Below are 21,710 nucleotides of genomic sequence, written 5' to 3'. Positions count from 1 at the left end.
AAATCATGCGTAGAGGTGCAAATGTAGAAACAAGAAATACAATTTAAAATGAAAGACAATACATCTCACCATAGTGGAGAAGACTTTCTTGGGGACCTGTGAGCCTGCTCAGTCTGCTGTCCAGCTCATGCTAACTGTTGAGAGCAACTTCAAGGCCATCCTGCTCTCCCTCCTTATGGTTCTTAGTCTTTAAACCAGACCTGGGGCATGGCTAGATGGGGCAATATCCAGGAAATCACCCCAGCATCGCCCCTGTGCATCCACATGATGCACAGGGGATCCTGGGAACAGGGCGGGATGATCCCTCTCTTGCCCCGGGATATTGCCCTACCCTTTAGTTGCATTTAGACGTGTGGCCCGCCGTCGCGGTTTTGTCCCAGCTCCTGGTGAGTAACCATGAAGAGCCAGGACTTGGGCACGTGGCATGGAGCTCTTCAGGAGCTCCGTGCCCATCGGATGGGTGGGGTGGGGGGAGCAGGAGTTTTTGTTTTTGTTTTTTTAAAAAAAACCTCACTTGTTTTATGGAGCAGTCCTGCGCTCTTTCTCAATTAAAAAAATCAACAAAACGGTGGGTGCAACCTCCTCCGTCCTCTTGGGACATCATGTGCCGTGTGTAGATGGAGGGGGTGGATCTTGTGAGCATAATACCATGAGACCCTCCCCCCTCCCTCCTGGAAAGCCAGGAGGTCCACACATGCCCTTGGACTGGGCAGCCCTTCAAACAGTGAATACCTTTAAGTAGAGGTATGCCAGCAATCCAAAGCAGAGGACTGCACTCTACAAAGTTGGATACCTGACCACCCTACACAGACTCCTGGTAGAAATCCTGGGCAGTTCTGACAGCTGTTAACTGAGCTGGGATGTGGAAAAGGCATATGTTGGAATCCACCTGAAATGTTGTCTTGCCTTTTTGGAACTTCAGTTACCATTGGGCTTCATTTGGGTGTGACAGGAATAGGTTTGCTATTTGGATGGTGGCTGGGAAGTCATTCATAGGTTGTGTGTGTGTGACTGCTTTACTCACTCAGCTACATGCTGGGTAAAATGCCAGCAGATGGGAGGACACTGAAGACAGGAACAATAAGATTGAACCCAGAAGTGCCCCAGCAGCAAGAGAAAAGCTGTAAAATACTAGCAATCTAGGGAGCCATACTTCATGTTGATATTAATTCTGGTCACTGTGGGTCCCAAGTATTTTAATGTCAGCCAGTACTTTAGGGTTAATATTAAGCCTGGGGAGAGAGAGAGAGAGAGAGAGAGAGAGAGAGAGAGAGAGAGAGAGAGAGAGAGAGAGAGAGAGAGAGAGAGAGAGAGAGAGAGATGAAAACCAGTGGGGACAGTGAGTAGGAAACAGAGTCATTTGCATAAACTGACTCTGGAGATTGATTGGTCTTTAATTCATAGATAATAGGGAAGTCTTTAACCTGTAGAAATATATCCATGAATCATGTAGTAGCTGCTACATACAGACTGCCAAGGGTAGGTATTTAGGTGACAGGCTTTGCAACTGGGAACATATTTTAGAGTTGGGTGAGACACTGCTCCGGAAAGCATTGGTCATCATATTAGAATTCTTTGAGTGTCCATCAAAATTCCTGCAAACATTTTTATCACCTCAGACTCCACCTACTCACCCCTGGGAATTTTTTTCTAAAGAATGAAAACTACCCCGGTGAATAAGAGCAGCAAATTCAGGCATCTGGCTCCTACTCTTGATATAATTCCTGGCAGGATTCCATAGCTTTTGGGTGGGCTTGGAAGCCAAGCCACAGTTTGTGGCTAGCTGGACCTGCCCCTCTAATTTTCTCTAGACCCAGCCCATCTCCTGTCACTGACATTCTCACAAGTCATACACACACATCTTGGCTCTATATCCAGACACACTGATAATGGGCCATATGTGAGTGCCTAAGTATACAGAAAAGTCTCCATGTGAGAGGGGATCTTGGACAAATGAGGAGCTTTACGTTCATACACCTCTCTGAATATAGCCCCCTTCAGATAGCCATGGAATAAACTGGTGTTGGGGCTGGCAACCTGACTACACAACGCCTTCATATGTTCTTTCAACATGTGAGGGGGTTTGGATGAACTCCCCTCATGTCAAGAATAATTTTTGGTCCCTCATTCATGGCAATAGAAATAAATGATGTATGGTTATTGAGACACCAATGATTAAGAGATGTGAGCCATTGATCTTGTTGTGGATCTGCCACAAAAGGTTGGTGGCACAGTCCTCAATGTGCTCAAAATGATTACTGAAGAAAGTGGCTTTTTTGCCATCACCCACAAGCAAAACCTGTCTTGTCTTATAACTTCAAGCCCCAGGCAATTAAGCATGTTGCATAAAAGGCAATTAGGAATCCAAAGACTGAAATAAATAATAAAGTAACTGGTACCAGGAGGGAAAATATGGTGTGAGTTCACAATGAATGTTAGATAATCATCAAAATGTAATTGGCAAAACACTTTGGATAATATCCAAAGAGAAAATGCTGAATTATAACTCATCACTAAACATAAAAACGATCATGTGAGAAACAGAAAGACATCAAATTGTATTGTTCAGGGTCAGAGTGAACTTAATGTTTTCGCTTATCAATTAATGAACAAAACTATTGTGTAAGGCATAAACATTAAGTCTGGTATATAGATGTCTAGAAAAATATATGCACTTAGGCTTAATTAGTAAACTTTGAGTAAGAAATTGCTTTGCCAAAGGCATATATCAAAATTAATTGTATCTAACTTGAAAAATGTATGGTTATGTTTTTGTACGTTATCATGAAGGATTCTTTCAGAAGTCAAGATTGTGGACCTGGATTTATTAAATGGCAATTAGTATCGACATATTGGCAGTGAAGCAATATTTTTAGAAACTAAATGTGGTCTGATTTGAGGGTCAGATAGCTGCTTTGACATTGAAGCTTCTTGCCTGTGATACTGCTAGACTCCATAGAGATGGACTCAGCAGTGCTGTCTTTTGCTTAGTTGCTTTTAAATACTTAGTTGCTTTTAAATACTCTACTACTTGTATTTTAATTGAGGATTTATATTTATATTTATAGTCAATAAAAGAAATAAATGGATTCAAAGATTCTTATAATGTAATATATTAGCATAGGTTAGTAATAAAGCTGTAGTGATGTACGGATTTCATAAAATCTGTTCTGTCTGCATTTTGTGGATTGTCAGGTGCCTTTCATTCTATCGTCCACTCATTGGTGGAATCAGGTTTCTTCCCATTTCCCAAATTTGTGCAAATTTCCACTTCTAAAAATGTGCAGAACGCCCCCAAAAGCGCAGATCGCCTCCCCAAATGTGCAGTGTCATGCTTTAGCCTATTGGGGAAATGTGCATTTTGGACTGTTTTTTCATTATTATTTCTGTATTTTTTCTATGACTAAATTTGCGTAAAATTCAGGAAAGTTAAAAAAAAACAACCACTAGTGCGCAACTTCACGGTATCTGTGTGTCTCAAGGAAAGCTAGTCTGCTGCAGAATCCGCAGTCTGGATTCTTAGAAATCCAAACTCATTTGATTCCATTGCAGATTCCATTGCAACGCACCAAACAATCTTAGCTGTTCACGTTGTTTAGCAATGTTCTTCTTATCTGGCTTATGGAGTAAGCAGGCAGCCAAAGGCTGCCAGAGAATTGTACTCTAAGCAGATAACTCAAACAAGGTAAAGCCATAAGAATATTCAGGGTTTTTTTGAACAATAAAGGATATACAAGATGGCTCAATGAAGACCAAATATATAGTAGAACACAGACATACACACTCATGCACGCAATCACAAAATACAAAGCAACAACAGCTAGCAAAACCAGCATAAAACATCAGCAACAATGCTCAGCTTAATATTGTTACAATCCTTTGATTTACCCCCAAAGCCTCAAACTCAGCAATGAGGATCCCAAATGAACCTCCCTGAGAACCAAATTTCACAGTTCCACTTGCCTGCCTTTGTGTGTCTTGACTTTTTAGTTGGTTAGCCGGAGGGCAAGGCCTGCCTCTCTGATGATGATGATGATGATGATGGTTATGGGAGACAGTATTTGTCTGAAAAATGGGATAAAAATATAGTCGAGTGAATGAATAAACAAATGAATGCACACTCTGCTTCAAGCATCACTTTGGAACTAGCAAGCCGGAAGCAGAGGAGTGTGGCGTTCCGGGACATTTGCTGTCTGCCATTCCCAGACACAATAATGACACTGAAGTAGACCCTGCTTATTTTGCCTGTTGTTCCATTTCAGAGGCATTCTAACGGTTTGCTCAGTCACCCATTCATAGTTAACCAAGCAAGGAATGAGAGGGAAATCACAAAACATTAATATAGGTATTGCATTTACTTTTTGGTACTGCTATTTTGATTTGAGGACCAGAGTTCAGTGGAAGAGTGCACACCTTCAATGCAGAAGGTCCTACATTCTATCCCAGGTATTGACACTTAAAATGGTCTCATGTTGCAGATCTGAGATCCTGGATAGCTAGACCTAGTCATACTGGGCTAAGTGGACCCATCGAATAATGCTAAAAGGAAAATGCTAAGGTCCATCTTAGTATAATACCTTTATTAAGCCCAGTTTTCACTGCATGCATTTAGAGCATTCTCCTATGCATGTTTAGAGAGAGAAAAGTCCTACAACTCACATCAATCCCCACCCATCCATCAAAATGCTGGGAGTTGTAGGTCTCTTTTCTCACTAAATATGCTTTATGCTTGGGTTTGTTCCCTTAATAACTTAAGCTGTCTTCAGCTGCAAAAATGCCCAGGGATGGGCAAACTCCCCCACATCCTGTTCTTACTCTGCTCGCTGGACTCCTGCCATTTGACCCGGGGCATACATGCAACGGGTGCTGCCAGGAGGTCTGCAGGCACCCGGCAAGACCTCATGTTCTTTCTTTCTTTTTTCTTTTCTTTTTTCCCCACAAAATCGCAGCTGGGAATACATACAGAAATCAGGATCTGCATAAATTTGCAGCCATAAATAATGCAATTTGTGAAAAAATTGCTGGCAAAAAGGACCATTTATGCCTACAATTTCCCACAAGCCATGCTATTTACAGCTGTGATTTTGCATAAATCTGAATTCTGTAAATATCCCCAGCTGCAATTTTGCACAAATCTCGATTTCCGTAAATATTCCCAGCCATGATTTTGCGCAAATTCCAATTTGCTCAAATAATTAAAAAAAGGTAAACCATGAACTTGCCTGACTCGGTGCACATCGAACCGAGCCAACTCAGGAATCCACAAGCTGACATCCAGGGGGAAGAGGTGGCTCCACCCCCAAACTGGATTTCTTCAACATCCCTAGCTGTACTATCAGTACATACAAAACTTAGGTTCCAAGGTTCTGATGCACTCTGCTAACACACCATGAAATGAACCAAGGATAGGAATGTGCTGATGAAAAAGTGGCCAGTTCTCAATGGCTGCCCCGGAGTTCCCTGGGGACAAAATAGTCAATCCGACATGAGGGTGGACAAAACCCACCTCTCACATTGTGGTCATTGGGAATGGAATAGGTTTAGGTTGACCTGCTGACTGGGGCATGCTGGGAATTGAAGACTTTTTTCCCTGTCTAAACATGCATAGGATTGCAACTGTAGACACCCGGTTAAGACCTTCCTCTTCCAACAGGCTTTTAATTTTTAATTGGTTGCTCTGATTATTAACTAGACAGCTGGTTCTTTAATGATTTAAAACATGTTTAATGCTCTAACATTTTAATCTTTTCGTTATCTTATTGTTCTTTATGATTGTAAATGGCCCCAGGGGCATTTGTCAGTTGGGAGGTATATAAATTTAATAAGCAAACAAACTCAATGATCACAAAACAATGTGCAACCTTTTAAGAGAGCTTTGGCTATTGGGCGGTATATAAATGTAATAAATAAATAAATTCTGCAGAAATCAGGGCAGATAGTAAACAAAGCAAAAGAACAGGAAGAAAAAGTGGCTGATGTTCAAGCCATGAGGTCTTGAGGAATCTGGAGACATTCAAATTAGGCTCCACAAGATGCTGAGACAATATTACCTAGCGGATGGAGGGAATGTATCCTCAAAGAATACAGCCCTAGCTTCAGTTGTTATAAGATCATTTTCTGACAATGTAGGACCCTGCTGTTGAATAGCTAAACATGGTATATTCCAGGTCACACAAAAAGCAAAAAAGTAGCTGTGTAATGGATAAAGGAGTCTCATATGTAAGTATATTTCATCTTATATGTTGAGAGGCGAGAGAAGATCATTAAACAAAACAAAAAAAACCACACTGATTTACTTATATTTGGCTTGCCAACTATTTTCACTTGCCAACTTTAGAATAGTGGGGCAATGGGAAATCTCAGGTATTCTGGCTTTAAATCTGTGGACAGCTGTCATCTAAATTCAGGATGCAGCTTTTGCCACACTGTTGCAAAACTTTTCTTTTGAGACACATGCATAAGTGTGCCAAAAGTGGAGTATTGAGCCAAGCAGTTATTCGCATAACTGGCTGCCCAAATGCCTATGGTTGGGAACACTATGAAACAAACAAATAAAATAAAAATAAACATTTAAAGGAGCCTTTTTGATACATAAAATTTTATATTAAAAATACAGAATACAGCTGGAGGCATTCATTATATTTATCACAGCTTTGCACAAATAATGCCCAATTTCATCAATAAAGTCCAACTTTCAGTAAACATAGCAGCATTACAACGTCTAGTATTGTTTAGCTTAGAAAAAAGATGAGTAAGGGGAAACATGATTGAGGAGTACAGAATTATACATGGTGTGGAAAAGTGGAATCTGGGGGTCATCCCATGAACCTCATTGGTGGGAGATTCCGGACAGATAAAAGGAAATACTTCCACATACAGCGCATAGTTAAACTATGAAATTCCCTTCTACAATATGTGGTGATGGCCACTGTGGTGTTACCCACATTTCTATTCCCTTAGGTTTTTGGACTGAGTGGGTGTGGCTGGTGATGCTGTGGAAAGTGGGGAGGAGTATATATATGCCAGAGAAGTCCGCCTGGCGCCTACTCTGTACTCCTTTTGTCGCCAGCTGAAGACCTTTTTATTCACTCAGTATTTTAACACTTAATTTTAACTTAAATTTAAATTTTACTGTTTTAGCTCTGTATTTTAACCTTATATCAATTTTGCTGCATGGTTTTATCCTGGTTGTGCTTTTGTATTTGTGTTTTTAACCTGTTGGTTGTTTTATGATGGTTTTAATTTTTGTGAACCGCCCAGAGAGCTTCGGCTATTGGGCGGTATAAAAAAAATGTAATAATAAATAAATAAATATGGGGAAACTGAGTGGTCTGTGGTGTGTTTGGTTGGTGATTGGGTTTGGAGGGTAGATGTGTTTAGCTGAGTGATTTCTTGTCAGGAGTAGTGTGAGGAGTGAGTGAAAATAAGATCATAGGGACTAAGGATTGTTATTATTAGATTTGTTACTACCAGTATTCTTAAGAATAGGCAGGAGTTGAATAGAATTTGAAGGAACTAAGAACTGTAAACAACAATAAACATTTTCTTTATTTTGCAACCATAAAACCACGTGTCAGTTTGGCTGTGTCTCCTGCTCTATTAGTTCTTAAATAAACACATTACATTAAACCTTCAGCCTGCTATATTCACAGAAAAGCCTTTTTCCAAATCTCCTTACCTTTTCCCTCTGCTATAAGGGAAAGGTTCTTCTTACCCCTTCCTCAGGTATTTAAGTGGTGGTGCTTAGCCTGAGGGAGGTGTGCGTGTCAAAGCCTTGTATGTGAGGTGGTGGCATCACAGCCACCAATTTGGATGGCTTTAAAAGGATGGACGAATTCATGGAGGATAAGGCTATAGATTAGATGGCTACTAGTCCTGATGGCTCTATGCTAACTGTAGTATCAGAGGCAGTATGCCTATGTACACAGATGCTCAGAACACGACCTAGTGGGTGTGACTGCATTCATGTCCTACTTGTGGGCTTTTCACAGGCAGCCTGTTAGCCACTGTGTGTACAAAATGCTGGACTAGATAGACCCTTGGTCTCATCCAGCATGGTTCTTCTTATGTTCTAATTTCATATCCCTCTGTAATTCCATAAAGCTGCTAACAACTACAGCATCATCCCAATTTGCCTTTATATCAAGTTTGTGGGATTTCCCAGAGGTATCAAGCTGGCTACTTGGAAGCATTACGTTTGGTTGGATCCAGCAGGGTTTCTGGAAATATTCTTCTGGCTGGATTATACTGAATTTTCTTGTCATGAGATTGTGCAGTTTTCAACTTGATGTTTTATGCCATGCATTTATTTATTTATTTAGAATTTATTTCTCTGCCTTTCTTGTAGCCTGCCCATCAACCTTTCCGCAGTTGGCTCTGTAGCTCTTCTACATTTGGATGCCCACTAATGACTGGAAGTGTCCCTTTTGCTCTGCTGAAAGGCAAGTATTTTGTCCCAAATTACCTTCTGCTGGATCAAACCTCTATAGGTCATTGCCAGCCACAAAGGCCCCATCCCTGTGTCTTACTCCTGCTGCAAGGTTAAAAGAGAGGATGTGTATAGTGACTTCCCATTATGACCCACAGTGTGATACCATTAAATGGCCTCCTTGCTGTATAGGCTTAATTGGCCAATATATGACTATTTCTATTGACTCATTGTATTATAAGAATAGACCACACAGTATTTGAAATGCATATAAAGTATTAAATCCAAGCAATTTTCATCTGCTGCTATTGTTCATCCCTTGCCTTTCCCACTCTACCTCAAATTATTATTCCATGTGAATTTCCTACATAATTAAGTGGTTTGGTTGTGGTTTCAAAGCACTGTAAAAATGACAAAGGACACACCCCAAAAAAACCATCCTAAAATTGGGTTACATTCAGCATTGTTTGCTTAGCCATTAGCTGAGGCCAGCAGATGTCAGCCTAAATTGAAAAATTGAGAAAAGGGGGGAGGAGAGAGAGAGAGAGAGAGAGACGGAGGGAGAGACAGATTCTGTATCCTAATGTGAGCATCTCAAGAGCCAGATGGGAGTTCTATACAGAGTGGGAGAGGTAGCCAAGAATGGTTAAAATTCAGTGTCGGAACTCACTTGGTGACACTGTATATGCTGATCACATTTTGGGGTGTGCGGGAGAGGGAGGGGATTACAGGACTTAATTGTATCATAGATCAATGATACTTTAATTTATGAGGATTGATTTTGTTAATTCAAGCAGTTCAAAAGGCACTGTTAAAGCTTCAGTTCGTTTAATTGACGCTGGCTTCTGCTTCGCTCAGGCTACTGGAAGACAAATGACTGTACGCAGAGAACACCTTTCAATTTTTCCTCTGTTTGTTTTAACACATGTCTCTTACTGTGATTCATATTCAGATGAAAAGTGTTGATGGTAGGGGAAGCATATTACACCTGTGCTTCAGCATCAGTACTGGTCCCCTATGTCTCCTGGGCATAATTCCAGGTACTTATTTGAACCTATCGAGTTCTGAATAGCTTTGGTTCTGCTTACCTTAGGCTATGTCCAGATGGCATCTTCTCTCAGTGGTGGTAGCACTAAAACAGAAATGACAGGAAGGTATCTCTACAATTACAATAGCAGGCTAACATCATTGATTTGGACTGTCCTCTTCATCCAGCACCAATCCTTGTGTGGCTTGTAGGTGTGTTGATTCAGTACAACTGGTAGATCCAGCCCCTCCATCTTGAAGCACTGTTCAGGACTGTCTCCTCCTGTAGGTCCTCCTGCAGTTGCCCAGAACTGCTCATGGCACCCTGAAAGTGGAGTGGTACGTTTTGAGGGGCAGACGCTCATCATGGCAGTTCCCATGGCCACATCCCTAAGAAGAGTCCAACAATGCAGGCAGCTGCGTAGATCCATATCAACAATCCAGTTTTAGCAGTTTTCATTCCCACCAGAAGCTGGTCTTTTGTAAAGCTATTGGGTCTTAATTGTCCATCCAAGACCAAGGCACCCAAAATACTTTTCATTGCAACAGCAATAGTTCAAAACAATATATTGTTGCTGTGAAAAACCATCTATGTCTGCTGTTTTAGAATGGGTCTATTGGGAAAAACACTGTTTATTTAAATTGTTTTTAGCTGTTTACGTTGCTTTAATTTTTCTATGTTAAAAATTTAAGACTAGTTTTATTATGTTGTCGTTTGTATCTTTATGAATTGTTGTAAATTGCCCAGAGGGCTTTGGCTATGGGATGGTATAGAATGAGATGATGATGATGATATGAGGATTTTAGCTGAACCCAGATGGAAGCTCCACTGTGGTACCCTTTTAATACTTCCCTTTATTTATTTGTTTATATTACATTTATATCCCGCCTTTTTTCCTCCAAGGAACCCAAGGCAGCGTACATAATCCTCCTCCTCTCCATTTTATCCTCACAACAACAACAACAACAACCCTGTGAGGTCAGTTTGGCTGAGAGTCTGTGATTGGCCCAACGTCACCCAGTGGGTTTCCATGGCCGAGTGGGGACTAGAACCCGGATCTCCCGACTCCCAGTCCAACACCTTAGCCACTACACCACATGCTTCAAGGCCATATGAAAGAGTCCAGAGTAGGAATGTCAGAGAAATCCATTCTGGGGATAGAGTTCGACAAGTCTTTCTAGCTTTGCCTCCACCCACCCCCGGACTACTTTCTGGTTCCCACTGCAGTTCCCAACTTGGTCTACAGCAATTTGGGCCAGACTGTAGATTTTTCCAGGCGTTTTACACACCCAGCCACACACCCTCACCCCTGCAGGTTCTTCAATTTGCTCAAATCTCTGAAAAATTTGCTCAAATTCAGCCATCATTTACACAAACTGATCAGAAATTTGCACAAATTGAAGAACCCACAGGGGAAAACAATGTCTCCACAAAAGTTCCAGGAGTTTGGGGAAAAGCCTGCAGCTTGGCTCGCCAACACAATGTGAATTGCACAGGCCCCCACTGGATTCTAGTATTATGAGAGAAAACTGTCTCCACATTCTCCACACCATGCATAATTTTGTATACCTCTGTCATGTCTCCTCTTAGTCTCCTTTTTTCCAAGCTACACAATCCCAGCTGTTGCAACCTTCCCTTATAGGTGAGATGCTCCAGCCCCTTGATCATTATATTTAGGGGATAATGAAGTGCTGATTATCTGTTCTGGGCTTTTATATTGGGGCAAGATAGGAATCTGAACATAGAATTTTATTTATTAATTTAAAGGATTTTTGCAGCTCTTTTTAGGGCTATGCCCTCCTGAAATGCTGTACATTGCATTTACATTTCTGAGTTTGCCTTCACAAGGGACCCTTAAATTTTCTTTTGTGTCTTTTGCATTTGCATGATGAAGCCACATCTGTTTAACACTATGCAAACATATTCAAATGTTACTGTTTGGGAGCTCTTAAAGATACCATCCTCCCACTTTCTGGTTTGCTAGAGGCCTGACCTGAAGAGGAAAGCCTAGCTTTGGTGGTATTCTATAGCAAATGTGCCAACCCTTGATCAATAATTACATATAAAGAGAAACATGTGCTTATACACCAGATTGAAGTAATCCATTTTGAGGAAATAATAATGTGGCTGCTTTTTTGGCACCATGTGCCACAAGTTGACATTTTCACAAATACAATTTCAAGAGTACTTAAGCAAACTTACAGCACAATCCTATTCATGCCTACTAAAAAGTAGGTCCTTAGCTAGATGAGGGATTATCCTGGGCTGATACCTGGGATCTCCCCTATGCATCCAGATGATGCACAGGGGAACTTGGGCTCAGGCAGGGATCAACCCTCCCTTGCCCCGGGATAATGGGCACCACTTTTGGCCTGATTTTTCCCACGGTCTCACACTTAGCCGGGAGAAGCCGCGCACGGGGCACAAGGTGGGGCATCGGGGGCAGGGTGGGAGGATGGGGGCAGGGTGGGGGAGCGAGGAGAATGATTTTTTTAAAAAAATACTTACCTGAGCGCACTAGTGTTCATGCGCATCTGGCCCCTTTAAAAAAAATTTAAAATGGCAGACGCAATGGGTCTTTCCTTTAGCCCTTTGCGCCTCGTGTGTAGACAAGGGCGAGATCCTGCGATACTTGCATCATGGGCTCTCCCCTTGTCAGGCACAGATTTTAAGGTAGGTATAGCTAAGGCCTAGGTCTCATTGAATTCAGTGGAACTTACTCCCAGGTAAGTTTGTATAGGTTAGCAGCCTTAGGGAGCAATCCTATGCTTCCCCCATGAGTCAACTTCTGGGGGGACATAGGATTGTTCAGTTTCTGGGCTCCAAGGTCAGGAACTGAGCTCCAACCTCAGATCCCAGAAATCACGCTTCCTGGCCCTTCCCCTTCTCCTTCCACCTCGTGACCAGCATGGTTCTGGTTATGACTCTGTGCTCAGAAAAGGAGCATGGAGATGGAGAAGGGGGGAATTTTTGGAGATGGTGACGGGAGGAGACCAGGGCAGTGGCCATCTGACATTTCCTATGGCTGCCCCAGCCTCCTTCCTTCCTCTTTGAACCAGTGCTGCTATAGGGGCAAATTCACCCATCTAGCAAAAATACAGAGCAGCTGGAGAGTGAAGGCAAAGATCACCTCCACATTCCATCCGCCCTACACTGAACATTTGGCAGCCTCCGAGTTTGGAGACTGCTGGCTATCTTCATAAGGTTGTGCCTTTAAAGGTCTCTAGGTTGCATCCTTGACATACATGTATCTAACATCTCCAAGATGTAAAAGACATTGCTAACCAGGTGGACAATGCCTATTTACATCCAAGCCTGCTTAGAATTTATTTATTTATTATTTATTTATTACATTTCTATACCACCCAATAGCCGGAGCTCTCTGGGTGGTTCACAAAAATTGAATTGAGTATGGAATTGAGTATGGTATTCAGTTACTCCTTTATATTGATGACTTTACACTTCTTTATATAATATCTTCAATGTACATGTTCTGGCACAGCCTGGAGGCTGCTATGAAAACAGCATTCTCTGCCCTATTTGCAGATGACAAAGCTGGAAGGAGAATTTCTTCAAATGTTCTCGAGGGTGTAGGGAGTTCTCCAACAGTTTGGGGTGGAGTAAGGAAATTCTCAGTTAACCATCTTCTGGAAAATTTCAGCTCAGCAGGATTGATGGAATAATGTTGTAGAAATGGACTATCTGTTTTTAAAAAAAACCATGTAAAAATGCAAGTAAAACAAAAACACATTTAAAAAGAAAAAAGAAAGAAAGGCTGTGTGCCAATCAATGTAACCCAGCTTAGCACATCGTCAGATAAATTTACCAACACCTTCATACTTTAGAATTCCATAAGCCTACGATTGTTGGAAATTCAGTGTTAACAATTGAAAATGTACTGGAAACACTCATTGGCTCACAAAGTTATACATCTGAAATGAGACAGAGACAGGATATTAGGGCAGGATCTACACTATTGCTTTAAAGTGCTTTATAACCGTTTTGACAACAGTTGGGGCCCAGATAACAGTAAATGGAGTGTGTCCTGGACCCCAACAGTTGTAAAAAAAACCTGTTATAAGGCACTTTAAAGCAGTAGTGTAGATCCAGCCTAGGAGAAAAGGACTATTGGATTCATTCACTGAGGCATACAATATACACATCAGGTTCAGCTGTAGTCTTTTAGGAAGTTTTTAGAGGGTGCTAAGTCGTTGCCAGTTAAGAAGCCAGCTTTCTTTATGTTTCCTGTTTTCCTGCTGCATTCCATATTCTTCTCCCATTTCTCATCTGGTTTGAGACGAACTGCCAAATAAATGCTTTTCCTCTGTCACTTCCTGTTTTTCATGTGCAATTCCGTTGACTTTGCAATACTCAGCAGAGCACAGTGCATTTCCTTCTCATTTGTTGGCACTCTCCTCCTACATCTGTTTTCCGCTCTTTCTTTCTTGTTTGGTGTAGACTTTTTGTTAGTAATGTGTTGGCACCCCGAAAATGAGAAACATAAAACAGGTAAGGAAGTATCTTATATAAAATGTATTGCATCAATTTCCACCTCCTTCTTTTTTTAAAAAAAAGTATGTGTACAATAAAAGTTATTGTCTATCTGTAGTGTGTCTCTGATGAACTATTTGAACTGTGACCGCTTCTGCACAGAAATTCGTATGTATTTTTGTGTATATTTTTTTCGAATGTACACATTTTTGTATGCATCCACCCATTGACTAAGTCATGTTTGTGTACATTTTAGAAATGCACGCAGGTGGATTTTTTTTCTTTGCAGTTTTAAAATGTGTGCATGTTTCAAATGTGTGCACATTTTCAAATGCGTGCTCATATTCTTTTTTCCTTGTTTCATGGAACCCAGGCCTTAGTTAGACCTAAGGATTATCCCAGGCAAATGGAGGGGTTGTCCCAGCCTGCTCCCAGTATCCCCTGTGTGTCATTTGGATGTACAGGGATGATCCTGGGATATAGGCCTGGTCTAGTCATGGCCTCAATTGCAAGATTACCAGCCACCAATTGACTTTGGGTCTGCATCCAGTTCTGGGAAGTAACTAAGAAAGCCTGACATTAGACCTTGAAACTACCAAAAGCCTCCTTGAAACCTGAGGTTGAAGAGTGGGAAGAATTCTACACAATCCATTGCCAGGAATCAAGCCCTACATCTCAGGTGATTAGATGGAACAGGAAGTAGAGTCAAAGTGAGGATGTGAGCTCAACCAGTAGCCAGAAACTTGAATTTGTTAACAAGCAACCAGTGCTGGACTGATTGAGGGAGGGATGTACAGACACTGAAAAGCACTGAATGGCCCAATGCATTAAAACAGTGTGCTGTATTCAACTTAGCAGTTGATCCATGGGATTTCCCACATCCCTTGAATTAACTTACAAAGGCCTGCCAACATATTTGCTGTGTGGGTTCCAGCAAGTGTTCCAGGAGGTGCAATCATTTTCCTTCCTTTTACAGCTACTGTATGTTCAAATGGCTTCTTGAAATTATTCACCCTATTTGTAGACAGAAAAATGAAAAATTCACTAAATTTTCCCAGGAGGAGGACAAATTCTCCAACAGTTTCTTATCACTAGCTGTGGCAACAACAGCACTTCATCCTATTGTCTTGAGTTGCTGTTGATGATGGTGTTTCTAGATGAGGCATATACCATACCATCACCTTTCTTCATTCACAAGTGTTGTCTTCAACTTGTAAACCTCCTGTCTGACAGTTCCTCCATCTTCCTCCCCCCTTCCACTTTTTACTGCAGAAAACCCATTAAGGAGAAAAAGATGGAATAACTGCACAATATATTCTGATTGCTAGCCATAGGAACCCTCTATTTGGAAGCATCCTGAGATGGCAGCCTGCCCACCATCTTGCATCCTCCACAATGCCCTGGAATGATCATATTTTGGGGCCATTATGGGAGTGGGAGCGGAAATGGTGGCCAACACAAAATAATAGTAATAATGGTGGTGAATATTTTGAGAAGCTTCTACAAAGTAATCTTCTTTTGCTGGGGCAGGAAGGATGAGAAGATAGAAAAATCTCAGGAAAGTGTCTTCTGAGAAATTTCGACGTTGAGTTTCCCCCAAAATGTCAATTGCTGTCATCGAAATAATATGGGCAACGCTGCTCCCATTCATTTCAATGAGAGTTACAAAGAAGACATCCTGATCGATAAAGAGCAGGAGATGGCAGAACAGCCCATGCCAAAGGCATGTATGGGGCAGGAAATACATTTATGAAGGTTTTTCAAGGAATACTCAATATGTTATTTTACCCATCCATATGTTGATGGCGTTATTGTTGTTGTTTTTATCAGCTTAGGTTGATATACCAACTACGCCCTTATCTGGACAGAGATAGCCTAGCTACAGTTACCCATGCTCTGATAACCTCTCATTTGGATTACTGCAATGCGTTTATACGTGGGGCTGCCTTTGAAAACGGTCCGGAAGCTTCAGCTGGTACAAAACAGAGCAGCCCATTTACTAACAGGGACTGGCTGGCAAGATCACATTATGCCAGTCCTTTTACGACTTCATTGGCTGCCAGTCCAGGTCCGGGCCTGATTCAAAGTGCTGGTATTGACATTTAAAGCCCTAAACGGTTTGGGGCCAGGTTATTTGAAGGAACGCCTCCTCCCATATGTATCTGCCCGGACCTTAAGATCATCTACAGGGGCCCTTCTCCGTGAGCCCCTGCCAAAGGAAGTGAGGCAGGTGGCTAGTAGGAGGAGGGCCTTCTCTGCTGTGGCACCCCGGCTATGGAATGAGCTACCCAGAGTGGTCTGCCTGGCACCTACACTGTACTCTTTTCATCGCCAGCTGAAGACCTTTTTATTTACTCAGTATTTTAAAACTTAATTTTAACTTAAATTTAAATTTCACTGTTTTAACTCTGTATTTTAATCTTATATCAATTTTGCTGCGTGGTTTTATCCTGGTTGTGCTTTTTATACTGTATTTTGTATTTGTGCTTTTAACCTGTTGGTTGTTTTATTATGGTTTTAATTTTTGTGAACCGCCCAGAGAGCTTCGGCTATTGGGCGGTATAAAAATGTAATAAATAAATAAATAAAAAAGGTCTATTCTTTTTCAGTTTTTTCTCCTTCACACCCACACACACCACCCACTGCCCTCCCCCATAGCTGTAATGTTTCAGTTTACATCCTTTGGCTTTGATGGTGCTGTGCATCCGCCTGTTATAAAGCACAGTTCATGAATCTCTGGGGAAGAGTCTGTCAGTTTCGTCTAGTTGGTGATCATTTACAATGGTTGGCAGGCAGCATGTAACTGATCACACTGCAAACAGAAAGCAGAGAGCTGGTGTAGTGCAGTCGAGGGGGCTCAAAGCATGAGCCAGAAAGCCCTTGGTTCCAATTTCACCTCGACTGTGAACCCACGGAATTCAGGTGTCCAGGTGTCCTACTTTACAGAGGACAGTCCTCTATTTTGGAAAGCTGGCAGGTATCCTCTAGTTAATTGGTTGACCAGTCGAAGTCTAGTTGAAAGGCAAAGAACCCTTATCTATGCCAGCTCTGGCACTGGCAAATTAATTCCTTCCCATTGAAACCAATGGGAAGGCATTAGGTGATCCCCACCTGCCTTCGCATCTCCTCTCTGCACCAGGTAGAGTGATCCATCTGCCTTCAAATCTACCACTCTGCTCTGTGAGCCACTTAAATGCAAGGAAGTCTGCTCAGATAAATCTGGTAGTTAGTTGATGAAAGGAGGAGAGTTTATGTGAGAACTGGTAGAGAGGCATGAATGGATTGGGCAGCCACACCTTCAGACAGAAATGATGCATCCAATGGAATCATATACACATCTACTCTGAGGAAAGTCCCACTAAGTTCTATAGGGCTTGTTCTCATGTAAATGTATACAGGATTGCAAGCTGGGAATTATAGGACCTTTTCTGTCTAAACATGCATACGATTGCCACTTCAGTCTCTTATTGCATATCTAAACTTTATTGTTTGAGGCTGTTGTTTATTGAGTTATTTTATTATTTATTTATTTATTTATTTATTACACTTATATACTGCCCCCATAGCCAGGGCTCTCTGGACGGTTTACAGAAATTCTAAAATTAAGATAAAAATGAGTATACAAAATTTAAAATTCTAAAACACAGAACATACACACATAAAGCATTAAAAACAGTTAAAAAAACCTAAACATGTGGGTAATTAAGATGTGCTGCCATATGCCTGGGCAAAGAGGAAAGTCTTAACCTGGCGCCAGAAAGATAGCAGCGTTGGTGCCAGGCGAGCCTCGTCAGGGAGATCGTTCCATAGTCTGGGGGCCACCACCGAAAAGGCCCTGTCCCTTGTTGCCACACTCCGAGCCTCTCTTGGAGTAAGCACCTGGAGGAGTGTATTGAAGAATACAACCTCTGTCAGACTGGAGTGGCAAACTATTGTGATAGTTGTGTTTCTGAAACGGATGTATAGTTTTTGTAAAATTCATTCCATCTGTGTTTCATGGATTGTCAGTTGCTTTTTCATTTTGTTGTCTGATAGTTCACAGAATCAGATTTTTTCCAGTTTCCAGAATTTGTGCAAATGCACGTGGAGGTTCTAGAAATTGCATATGTCCCAGAACCTCCATGTAACTACACAGTATTCTGTGGTAGCTTAGCCTTGAATAGACAAGACCCATTCACTTTACATAGGACCTGTTCTTCATGGAGATAAATCTGTCAGAACTGGTTTGTTAATACAGATCAATACAGCTACCTACATTTTGGACTCTGGAGATGTGATTATCAGGACTGTCATGATGAGTGCCTGCATTTCAAAATTTGCAGCTGCATCACTGGATTTGCTCCAATCGACCCTTGATTTCATAAAAGGGAGAGAAAGACACCAAATGATCTCCCTGACACCCTTGGCTTGAACAGCACAAAGGGCCTTAGTCTAGGTGTCTATAAGTGCTGCAGAAAATAATGGATTTTCTACAGTACTTTTAGTGCAATATCAAGGCCTATGGAAGACACTGCTCTTGCAATCAATACTGTCACCGTCAGTAGACAGGCCCAACAATGTCGAGGCTGGCTGCATGCTGTTATCAGCATACATGAGCTCATGATAGGAATGCAAGTCTGCAAAAGGGCAGCCATCACGCTGGGGGGAGATCAAAACCCAGACAGAAAATTTCTCATTAAGGTTGTTAGTTGAGAAGCAGCTTTATATCTGGGCTGTCATTGTCAGCACTTCCCCCCCCTCCCCAATGATCTTAACTGGAAGAGCAGCAAATTAGGTGTCTTTTCCATTCTCTCTCTTCCCCCCCCCCCACGTGATTTTTCTGATTTTGTGGGGGGGGGCATTGATTTACTCCAAGTCATCAGCATCTTCCACCCTGGTAGCTTTGTACTTTTTGTGTGTATCTGCATCTGCCCATATTTTATAGGTTAGGTAATAATGAGGTACAATTTCATGTATTTCTAAATGGGTCAGGTAACATCTAAAGCATTAAGGCAAAAAAACCATGTTCCTATTAATGGGGAATGCTATTTAACCTTGTTGTAGTGCAATTTGCATATTCATAATCTATTATTTCTTCTTACATTGTTGCGCTCATGTAGAAACACAAGAAAAACAAGGGAACAGGGTGAATTAATACTCTGAAAGACAGAATGGAACAACTATAAGGTGGATCCACAGTTGGCTACGGAATCAGAATCAAAGAATGCTTATCAATGGTATCTTCTCAAACTGGGGAGAGGGAATGAGCAGGGCACTGCAGGGCTTAGTCCTGGGCCCAGTGTTCTTCAACATTTTTATTAATGATTTGGATGAGGAGGTGCAGGGAATGCTGATCAAATTTGCAGACAACACAAAATTGGGTGGGATAGCTAATACCTTGGAAGACAGGAAAAAATGCTAAAAGTGATCTTGATAGGCTGGAGCACTGGGCTGAAAACAACAGAATGAAATTTAATAGGGATAAATGCCAAGTTCTACACCTAGGAAAACGAAACCAAATGTACAGTTACTTGGCTCAGCAATACTATAAGTGAGAGGGATCTTGGAATTGTTGTAGATCGCAAGCTGAATATCATCCACAGTGTGATGTGGCTGCAAAAAAAGCAAATGCTATTTTCCACTGCAATGATAGAAGTGTAGCTTCCAACTTGTGCAAGGTACTGGTTTCCTTCTATTCAGCACTGGTTAGGCCTCATCTTGAGTACAAGGATGATCAGGGGTCTGGAAACAAAGCCTTATGAGGAGAGACTGAAAGAACTGGGCATGTTTAGCCTGGAGAAGAGAAGATTGAGGGGAGACATGATAGCACTCTTCAAGTACTTGAAAAGTTGTCAGGAGGGCCAGGATTTCTTCTCGATCATCCCAAAATGCAGGACATGGAATAATGGGCTCAAGTTACAGGAAGCCAGTTTCCGGCTGGACATCACAAACAATGTCCTGTCCCTTAGAGCAGTACGGCAATGCAGCCAATTACCATCTGTCAGGTATGCTTGCTTGCTTATTTATTTATTTATTTATTTATTTATTTATTTATTACATTTCTATACCGCCCAATAGCCAGAGCTCTCTGGGCGGTTCACAAAAATTATGCTTTAGGGTGGATTCCTACATTGAACTGGGGTTGGACTTGATAGCCTTATAGACCCCTTCCAACTCTAGTATTCTATGATTCTACTATTCCATAATTAAGGCAGGCCTATGCAACCCATGATCCAAGAAGCCAAACATGTATTGCATCTAGTCAGTTGTTTGACACACACATCTGGTATCAATCTACTCCCTTGGTTTCCCCAGATGGTCACACCCACTTCCCTTGGCCCCACCCCTTTCTCCCAACTGCCAATCATTCTGAGGTTTCCTGGCATTTGTGCTCCCCCCATTCTAAAGGTTTTTAGATATGACTTGTGGGCCTTATAATCAACACCCCTGCTATAAAGCAATGGAAATCAGATTGCTCAAAGTAATGAGGTTTACAACTGTGCCTGGCTTGCCTGGACATGGTGAGGCGATTGCGGGGGAGGGGAGAGAGATGAGCGGAGGCTCACTATATGCTGCCTTCGTTTGGTGCCACAGATGTGGGGAGGGGACTGCAGACCTTACTTAAGAAGCATTTCCACTCCCCAGCCCTCTCTTCATCCTTTGTAGATCCCCCCCTTGCAGACAGTGTGGGTTCGCCATTTGCCCCTAGGATGGCCAAGTAGGAATTTTTTGCTCTCAATCATTTTTTGGGGGAGGGTTTTTTTTTTGCCTACTTCACACTGTAAGACAGCAGGGGAGTATTAACTAGGCTAATTGGTTGAATTTTGTCATATTTTGACTGGGGCAGGCATGTAAGCATCAGGAGCAAGGATAAGGTTGGTGAGCATTCTTAGGCACCAATGTGTTGATTAGTAATACCTGAGGCCCTGAGATGGGAGTCCTGCAGCACCAGATGACAGGATAAGGGTTACCTCTTAGGCCAACCTTACTCACTCACTCAAAGTTTTGCAACCTGAGGAGGAGTGACATTGGAAGACAGAAAGGGCAATAGATACATATCAACGGTCAGGATATGAATGGATCGCCCGATCCCAATTATGGTAAAGACATTGGCCAAGATAGGATGCCCACCTAGGCCTCCATCTTCCTTTGCAGGTATTCATAAATAAATGTGGCCCTATTTTAAATCCAACTTCTTGTCTCATCTCATTATTTCACCTTCCATCCGCAAATTACTAATAGGGCTGTGCTCCGCTTCGCTTCAGAGCGTAGAAGCAATATTGAGGCGGCCTGATTCGCCTCCAACAAAGGCAGAGATGAAGTGGGTTGGGGGGGCTGTGGATTGAGGTGAAGCAGCTCGAGACCAAGTGGATCCTTTACCTCGATCCAGAGCTCCGAGAAAAAGGTAAGTGGGGGCTTACCTGGCGCTGCTGCAATCCATGTGGTGACAGCGGCAGAGCCAGTTAAGGGGGCAGGGGGGAAGGGTGTTACCTGAGTCTATCACGTTACAGCAGAGGATTCACCTGAGCCCAAGGACTCAAACCGGAATACCAGGCTGCAACCGCAGCCTGCCCTTCTGCTTTGAGCCTTGGCCTCAGGTGAAGCCGCTGCCGCAATGCGACGGACGCAGTTAAGGGGGAGGAGGGAGGGGGCCTTACCTGGCAGCAGTGGTGCCACCGCAGTCTGTGCGGTGGAGCCAAGTAAGGGGGCAGGGGGGAAGGGTCTTACCTGAGTCCGTCGCATTCCGGCAGCAACTTCAACTGAGCCCGAGGACTCAAACCAGGC

The sequence above is a fragment of the Elgaria multicarinata genome, chromosome 10 (genome assembly GCF_023053635.1).
Source record: "Elgaria multicarinata webbii isolate HBS135686 ecotype San Diego chromosome 10, rElgMul1.1.pri, whole genome shotgun sequence".
In the NCBI taxonomy this organism is placed as follows: Eukaryota; Metazoa; Chordata; class Lepidosauria; order Squamata; family Anguidae; genus Elgaria; species Elgaria multicarinata.
This window is presented reverse-complemented; position numbering follows the sequence as displayed.